We start from the raw sequence: 10,153 nt of genomic DNA, 5'->3' as shown, positions 1-10,153 counted from the left end.
AATCCTAACGTCAAAATGGCACCGTTGCCGGGGAATTGCAAACGTGTGCCTTATTATTGGTTATTGTAAATATTTAATATATATATATATATATATTTTCTTTTACTTGTTTATTTGTTTTCTCTCTTCCCCCTTATTTCTAATAACTACTATGAATTCGCACCCCTCTCGCTTTGAGTTTAGTTCTAACTTTGTTGAAGGAAATAGAAACCACAACAGGAATATTCATCAAGGTCAGACCAATCAAGGATGGATGGAGTCAAGAGGATCTAATCAACCCTTTAGGCAACAACACCCTTCAAGATATCATGGACAACGACCATTCTACAATGCATACCCAGCTGAAAGATATGGTAGACAACCTTGTAACTACCAACAAGCCCCACCCCGTGCCTATAGACCATCCTCTCAACATAACCTCGAACCACCACACTCACAAGCTTCTTTTCACCTTTCGCCACCATACAATCCTTATCCGCCCCAACACCAATCAAATTACTCCCAAGAACTACCACTCCCCCATACACCATACCCATATCCATCAAAGCCAGAATCACAGGTTCGCCTTGAAGAATCAATGAAACAATTTACTGCAACCCTTCATCAACTGGAGCAAGCAATAGTGGAGGAGTTAAAGCAATTATCTTCCAGACGTTCAGCCCTTCAACAGACCCCCATGGCTTTATATGGAGAATCCAATGAAGAACGCAGTACAAAGAAGACGCTAGAAGCTCCAATGAACAGCATAGAGCATAACTTCGTACTAGAACAAGTAGAGGAAGCTGCCATTGCAGAAGAAGAAGAGTTGGTTGAAGATTCAGGAGATGCCAAACCGCCACTTGAATCCAGAGTTGTGGAGAACTCCGTCAAGGATGTTACAATTGATGCTGAGGAGGATTTTGCACCGCCTCCACTGCAAATATCTTATGAAGAACTGAACGGAATAACCCAGGACACAGGCTTCCTTGATGATGATGATCACGAGTCCTATTCTCTTAGTGACGACCTTGCATCCGCAAGTGATTTCTCTGAGACAGAAGAATCTTCCCTGAGTGAACATGAAGATGATGCTGAGGTAGATTTTTCTCAACCTCCAATATATGACTCGAGCGATGATGAGGGAGAAATTGAAGACTCTGATCAAGATATGGTTGAAGTGGAAGAATTCACAGAAGATTATAAGGGAGTAGAACTTATAGAACCACTGGAAACACCTATCCCAAGGCCATTACCGCCCAACACAAATTACAAGTGGGTAACACCTTTGCCTTTTATATTTATTTTTCCACTTGAATATGGTATACTTGAAACAGATGGCCAGCTTAGAGCTCTCTGCGGTTTTAAGAGGAAAAGGGATATGACTCGTACTCAGCACTGGTATGAAAGATTCAATAAGAGTTCGCACTTCAACTTGAGGTGCAAGAATTGGTGTCAAACTCAATTTAAAGGATCTCGGAAGCCGTTTGGTCACTGCAGTGAGAATTTGGATTACTCATCACCCGACTGGACCAATGTAGATTAAGACAAAGACGGGTGTAAAAGAAAAGTTTGGGATCCTGGAGTCTATTCTGACATTCAATACTCTAGGAGCCTGCAAGCCTGTTTGAACTCACACAAGGGCTTTATGTACTTTGTTTGGGACCCCGGAAGATGCTGGCATTCCAAACACTGGTGGAGATTTCTGGAAGAATTCAAACACAAGCCACCATAGCAGGAAGCTCATCCAATGTCCAACTTAAGGACTTTAACTAAAAGTGCTAGGTGGGAGACAACCCACCATGGTATGATCGTCCCTTTTTCAGTTTTCACTTTTGTCTATTTTGTTTGTCCTTGAGTTTTGATTGAACCTGGAAACTTGCATAACATTCATTGCATCTGCATTCATATTAGCATTGCATTTTTCATTCCTGCATAAAAAAAAGTGGCATGCGACGCGACCGCATCGATCATGTGATCGTGTCTGTTGCGATGAAACACCCCCCCACACGTCCGCGTGAATCACGCAGTCGCGTGACCTAAAAATCGGCGTAAAGATCCAACACCCAGAAAGTTGGGCTGGAATCGTGTGGCTATTGTGCTTTTCGCACAAAAGACCCGCGCGACCTGACGCGATCGCGTCACATTCACATAACCAATCCCACGCAACCGCGTGAACGACGCGATCGCATTGCATGGATTGCACAAATCCCAAAAGGAGACAGAGAGTTACACTGAAATGACGTTGGAATTGTGCGTCTAGCACAAATTCCAGCGACGCGATCGCACGACTCAAGCGATCGTGTCATCCCTTTTTCTACCCCTCCCATGCGATCGCGCGACCCACGCGATCGCGTCATCCCCGTTTTCACCCCCACCACGTGACCGCGTCCCCCATGCGATCACGTGGATTTGAAAATATAACCCCCCTGTCACGCGAACCCTATTAGTCGCGCCACCCGCCCAAACCCTCTCCTCCCTCTCTTGTCCCCAACCCACACAACCACCACCCACCCACCACCACCGGCCACCATCGCACCCGCCGACATCCTCTGCCGCCGCGCCGGACGCCACCACCTCCACCCCCAGCCGCCTCTCTGCCCCATTCTCCTTCTTAGCCTACCAGGTTCCGCATCACGTCCCATTCTATGCATTCGTAGTTCGTTAATATTTTTTCTGTTTTTTTTCATCATTAGGATAGATAGATATGCATGCTGTAGTGGATTTTTTGGTTGTTAGGTAGCTTAGGCTGTGGTTAGTGAATTTAGGTCTGTTTACTTGCACCATTCGTGTTTATTGCTTCATATTTTTGCAATCCTACTGCTGCTTTGATGTTAGTTCATATGCTGCAAATTCTTATTTCATGCTGCTCTTTACACTAAATTTTCATGCTTATATTTCTTATATGTAATTGCAAGCTTTAATTTTAATTCATATGAACTATTTGATTGCTGTTTATTTTCTGGAATATCCAATTTTAGCCAGAATGCTGCCCAAATTTCTGTAAAATGTTCTCATTCATGTTTTGGTTTGGCATTTTGAACTCTCTTTTCCTTTGCTTTACCCAAACCATTTCTTGAATGCCAAGGCAAGCTTCATTATCCTTTTTGACTTCCTGGTTCATAAACTACACCTGTGATGTTTGATTCCAATTTTTACTTCCTTTATATCTACTTAAATCAGCCTCAACCTGTTTTCCTTGTTTGGTTATGAGTTACTTATAGTTCCTACCTATGAATCCTTGTTACTTGGAATTTTTCATTATGTCACTTACCTTAACCCAATTTTTATCCTACTGACTTACTAATTCTAATTTCCTGACTAACCAAACTAACTTTTTAAAACATTTTCTCTAGCTTTTCACTTTCTTTTAACCTTCTAACCATGGCATAATGATATTTTTCTATTTAACATGAATTTAATTACATTTTGGATTGTGAATTTTTCCTTTTGAACTTTTCACTCCTATACAATCCTTAATACACATTTAATAAACTCATTTTCCTTATTTTATTTCTCCCTTGCCACTTTATGTTTTCTTTGATTATATGCCTATTTACTTTCCTATTTTTATATATCCTAGTTTTCCATTTTTTAGGATGTCTGCCTCCCAGAGGAAAGGAAAAAGCAAGGCTACTACTAGCAAGCATAAAAGAGAAGAATCCTCCATGTCCATCATCAATCTGATGCATGACTCCTCCTGGAGGGAGAAGAACTTTACCCAACAGGAGAAAGCTAACCAGCTGCTCCCTGCCAATGATCTAGTGAAATTTGCACCAGTACTGTGAGCTGAAGTATCCGGTGTTTGCAACCTCTAAGAACCTATACTTGGAGAGGACTCTGAAGATCCCAGGAGAACTCCAGTAATACAGCACTGAGCAAATCAAACAAAGAGGCTGGTTCTTTATGGAGAGAAATTTGGCTGAGGTGAACGCATCTTGGGTAAGGGAATTCTACTGCAACTACTTCTTGACTTCTCTGGATGCAGTACACCTAAGGGGAAAGCAGATTCTGGTCACTGAAGAGGCCATAGAGGATATTCTACAGCTCTCACCTAAGTCCGATCAGCCTGATGGCTACAAAAAGGCTGAGGAGGACATGCGCTTGATGAAGTTTGATTGGGATGCTGTTAAGGCGAGGATAGCCCTGTACCCGACTGTTCCTTGGGAGATGGGTCAGGACACCACCTTGCCCAAGGGAATCAAGAGAGCGTACTTAAATGATGAAGCTCGGTTATGGCATCAGATCCTGAGTAATTATGTGATGCCGAGTACTCATGAGACAGAGATTCCAGCTGCTATGATCACCCTCCTATGGTGTGTGATGGAGGGTAAGAACCTGTACTTGCCACGATTTATCCGGACCTACATGGCCAGGGTCCACGTCCGAGGCACTCTTCCCTTTCCCTATTTGGTTACACAGATGGGCCGTCGTGCTGACGTGCCTTGGGAGGATGCCGATGAGAGACCAACGGCTGCGGACTGTAGGAAGATCATTCCTCATAGTAGGAACTTTCTAGCTTTGAGCTACAGACCACCACCCTTCACTGCTACTGATGAGACAGCCCTACCGTATGTCAGACCCTCTTCCTCCACAGCTGCCCCTACTGCCACCACTGCACCTCCACCTGCCTCAGAGCCAGTGTACCGCCTCGTGCACCACTTGTTCCGCCAGCTAGATCAGATGGAGGACCGTAACCGGCGCCGGTATGAGAGATCGGAGCGTCGCAGCAAGCGACGCTATGAGCATCTGAAGCTGATGATCCGACAGGGCAGTGACATCCCCTCCGAGCCTGACTCACCATCAGAGCCATCAGAGGAGGAGGCGAATGAGCACAAGGAGGAGACTCATTCCCAGGAGGAGACCCATCTGTAGGCAAGCACAGAGCAGGTGATGAGCGGATAATTTGTACGCTTTTTGGCATTATTTTTAGTATGTTTTTAGTATAATCTAGTTAGTTTTTAGTATATTTTTATTAGTTTTTAGTTAAAATTCACTTTTCTGGACTTTACTATGAGTTTGTGTGTTTTTCTGTGATTTCAGGTATTTTCTGGCTGAAATTGAGGGACCTGAGCAAAAATCTGATTCAGAGACTAAAAAGGACTGCAGATGCTGTTGGATTCTGACCTCCCTGCACTCGAAGTGGATTTTCTGGAGCTACAGAAGCCTAATTGGCGCGCTCTCAACGGCGTTGGAAAGTAGACATCCTGGGCTTTCCAGAAATATATGATAGTCCATACTTTGCCCAAGATTTGATGGCCCAAACCGGCGTTCAAAGTCACCTTCAAGATTTCCAGCGTTAAACGCCGAAACTGGCACCCAAATGGGAGTTAAACGCCCAAACTGGCATAAAAGCTGGCCTTTAACTCCAAGAGGAGTCTCTACACGAAAATGCTTCATTGCTCAGCCCAAGCACACACCAAGTGGGCCCGGAAGTGGATTTTTATGTCATTTACTCATCTCTGTACACCCTAGGTTACTAGTTTTCTATATATAGGACCTTTTACTATTGTATTTTCATCTTTGGACATCTAGTTCTTAGATCAGACTTTGGTAGCTATCTTCATTTTTATGCTATCTTAGATCACTGGGAGGCTGGCCTCACGGCCATGCCTAGACATTGTTCTTATGTATTTTCAACGGTGGAGCTTCTACACACCATAGATTAAGGTGTGGAGCTCTGCTGTACCTCGAGTATTAATGCAATTACTATTGTTCTTCCATTCAATTCTGCTTGTTCTTGTTCTAAAATATCACTTGTTCTTCAACTTGATGAATGTGATGATCCGTGACACTCATCAACATTCTCACCTATGAACGTGTGACTGACAACCACCTCCGTTCTACCTTCGATTGGGTGAATATCTCTTGGATTCCTGATTGCACGATGCATGGTTGATCGCCTGACAACCGAGTGCTCGCCTGACAACCGAGCCAACCATTACGTGAGATCAGAGTCTTTGTGGTATAGGCTAGAACTGATGGCGGCATTCAAGAGAATCCGGAAGGTCTAACCTTGTCTGTGGTATTCTGAGTAGGATTCAATGATTGAATGACTGTGACGTGCTTCAAACTCCTAGCAGGCGGGGCGTTAGTGACAGACGCAAAAGAATCGCTGGATTCTATTCCGGCCTGAACGAGAACCGACAGATTATTAGCCATGCTGTGACAGAGCATAGGAACATTTTCACTGAGAGGATGGGAGGTAGCCACTGACAACGGTGAAACCCTACATGAGCTTGCCATGGAAAGGAGTAAGAAGGATTGGATGAAGACAGTAGGAAAGCAGAGAGACGGAAGGGAAGGCATCTCCATGCGCTTATCTGAAGTTCCTACCAATGAATTACATAAGTATCTCTATCTTTATCTTTATGTTTTTATGCGTTCATCACCATATCCATTTGAGTTTGCCTGACTAAGATTTACAAGATGACCATAGCTTGCTTCATACTAACAATCTCCGTGGGATCGACCCTTACTCGCGTAAGGTTTATTACTTGGACGAACCAGTGCACTTGCTGGTTAGTTGTGCGAAGTTGTGTAATGCCATGGTATTGAACACCAAGTTTTTGGGGTTCATGACCGGGGATTATGAGAGTTGTGAAAAGTATTGTTCACAATTTCGCGCACCAGCAGGCTGCTCCCCAGGCAGAGGTTCCACATCAGATTGAGGCTGCAGATCCTGAGATTCCGATCCAGTCAGCACCTCCTCTATTGCAGCCAGATCCTCAGCCCACCACCACCGAGACTCCAGCTACCATTCCTACCACTGATGACACCCCTTCACACCCAGCTTGAGTGTGCATCGAGGACGATGCATTATTTTAAGTGTGGGGAGGTCGCCATCTCTGGCGTATTATCTTGGTGAACCACTACAGACTCTTTTCTTTTATTTTGGATATTTTTCTGTATTTTTCTATTTATTTTTATTTTTATTTTTATTTCTGAGTACTTATACATTGCTACTTTCATGTATTTTTACTCTATTTCTGCATTTTGCACTTTAGTTCATATTTTAGCCATTTAGTTTAGTTTGCGGTTCTAACTTATTAGCTATATAGTAGGTGGATTAATTAGTATAGTTTACCCTTTTTAGTATATTATAGTTGACTTAATTGAAAAATAAAAAGGAAGTAAGCTAGAGAATTTAACAAAGTTATAAACAATCCACACCTTGTATATATAGCATTACATGTTAGTTAGTTAACACCGTTTCATCAAGGAGAAACACTAAAACCTTAAAGGCCACCTAAAACAATTTTTTTATACGAATAATGGAAAATTTTAACTAAACCTGCATGACATATATGAATGATATATGACTTATGAGTTTGAGAACATACAGCCTATGAGTTTTGAGCTTAATTGTATGGTTACATTTAAACCATAATATTTTATTCTTGTGTGTTCCACTCTTCTTTTTTATTCTTGTGTTCTTTGCTTTGTTTTAATCTATATGTCCAGTTATAGAATATAGATACATACCAAGAGAGTGATTGAGGCCTTGTTTAATTTTTAACTCACTATCCCAAATAAAGCCTACCTTTTATGCCATCCTTGTTAGCCCCCTTTGAACCTTTTAATCCCCTCTTGTTCTATAACCACATTACTAGCCTTAAGCAGAAAAACAAATAAAAAAATCCCAAGTTGAATCATTGGTTAGCTTAAGATAGAAATTGTGTAATTAATTAAGTGTGGGGAAACTTTATGGGAACATGGATGACAGAAACAAGGGTAGAAAAATTGAAAAGAAATTAAGAATTTTTGGGAAACATGCTCATGTGAAATTAAAATAATTAATTACCATGTGCATTAAAAAAAAGTTTTTATTTTCAATAAGAGGGATACAAAAGAATTCCCCAAAAATGCAAATTAAAGCAAATGCACATGGTATAAGAACAAAACATGAGCATGTGACATAAAAAGTGGGAATTATGGAAAAATGGGTAAAGAAGCTTTACTTTAGAAATTATATATGTTAGGTGAGATCTTAGACTAATTAAGGATTCACTTATTAGCTCACTTAGCCTTATACATATACCCTTACCTTTACCTTGGCCCCATTACAACCTTAATCAAAGACCTCATGATTTTTGGTATGTCTATATTTTATAATTGTTGATTGGTTAGATGAAAACAAAGTTATAGAAGGTGAGGATAAAAAGAAGAATAGAGTGATTAACCTGATAAACACTGAGTGACTAGAGAGTAAACAGAAAATCCAGTGAGAGTTCACTAACTCATTAACACAAATCTCTGCTTAAATTACTAATTGTCTTGCAAGTTTATAAAATGTTTTTCTCTCCCATCTCAATTGTAAAAGTGCTTTATCATTATCTAAGGTTGGCTATATATATATATGAATCCTTGAGAATGTGAATTGATTTAACTACATGTAAGCTTTATATATGAGTGAATAAAATTAGAATTGCATCATGCATTTAGTTAGTAGCATTTAGATTAGAATTACATTGCATGGCATTCAAAGACTTCAACCTTACTTTTTACCTTGGACATAGCATGAGGACATGCTATTACTTAAGTGTGGGGAGGTAGATAAACCCATATTTTATGATATATTTTGTGCTTAATCTGAGTGATTTATTCAATCCTTCACCCACTTATTCATATTAATTGTATGGTTTTACTTTCCCTTCCTTATTATGTGATGTATGTGAAAAACATGTTTCCTATGCTTTAAAATGAATTATTTTAATTACCTTTATTTCCATCCGATGCTGTGATTAGTGTGTTGAGTAGTTTCAGATCTTCTAAGGCAGAATGACTTAAATGATGGAAAAGGAAACGTACAAAAATAGAAGGAAAGTGCAAAACGGAGTTTTGAAGAAACTGGCATCCACGCGATCGCATGGACGACGCAATCGCGGGCCAAAAGCGAAGAAGCAGCGACGCAGCCACATGGCTGACGCGACCGCATGACTTGAGTGAATCGCATACGACGCAGACGCGTGACCGACGCGACCGCGTGATAAGAAGAACTCCAGATGACGTGACCGTGTGACCCACACGAATACGTGACAGAGACCACGCACCAGAAATTGTAGAAAACGCTCACAGCGGATTCTGAAGCCTTTTTGGCCCAAATCCAAGTTCAGAAGTCATAGACCAGAGGTTATGAAGTGGAGGAATGCATCCATTGAGGGAGTCTCGAGAATTTTTAGTCACTTTCCATGATTTAGGTTTAGTTTTGAGAGAGGTTCTCTCCTCTCTCTCTTTAGGATTTAGGATTTAGGACTTCTCTTAGTTTTAGGAGTAACTCTCGATCCCAGGTTCAATATTCCTTTTACTATTTAATTTCTCTTCTATTTTTGTTTACTCTGAAGCTTTTATTGTGTTTGATTGATGTTGCCCAATTGGCTGTTGATATTGTCCATGTTAGAATTGACATTTTTATTTAATGATATTTGAGGTATTTCAGTTTATGATTGTTCCTTTTTATTATCCCCAATTTGAAGACAATTTTTATTCCAGCAAATTTAATTTCTTTTCCTTTTGATCTTAGTTGAGAAATTAGTAACTCAGGAGTTATCTTAGCTTAGCATAATTCATAACTATTATCTTTGCTAATTGGACTGAACTTCAATAATCCCAACCTTTTCTTAGGAAATAAATAGGAGTTGAAGGTCAACTAATTTATCCCTTGACTTTCCTTTGCTTTAGCAAAGGTTAACTAAGTGGAATTATGATTAAATTTTCATTATTTTTGCTAAGAATAACAAAGTCTGGACTTCCAATTTCTCATACCTTGCCAAAGGTTTGCTTTACAGTATTTATTTATTTTAATTGTCATTTAAATTATTTGCCATATTTATTCCTCATTCTCAAAACCCCAATTTTACCTTTTTTATAGCCAATAATAAGAACATACCTCCCTGCAATTCCTTGAGAAGACGACCCGAGGTTTAAATACTCGGTTATCAATTTTAAAAGGGGTTTGTTACTTGTGACAACCAAAACGTTTGTACGAAGGGATTTGTGTTGGTTTAGAATCTATATCTACAACGCGATTATTTTTATAAAATTCTTGTTACTTGTCACCATGCCCTACAGTCGTGAGTTTGAAGCTCGTCACAGTCATCCGATCCCAGATCCTACTCGGAATACCACAGACAAAGTTTAGACTTTCTGGATCTCAAGAATGCTACAATGGATTCTA

This window comes from Arachis duranensis, chromosome 5 (assembly GCF_000817695.3).
Source record: "Arachis duranensis cultivar V14167 chromosome 5, aradu.V14167.gnm2.J7QH, whole genome shotgun sequence".
Lineage (NCBI taxonomy): Eukaryota > Viridiplantae > Streptophyta > Magnoliopsida > Fabales > Fabaceae > Arachis > Arachis duranensis.
The sequence above is the reverse complement of the archived record's forward strand: the minus strand, read 5'-3'. Positions refer to the sequence as shown.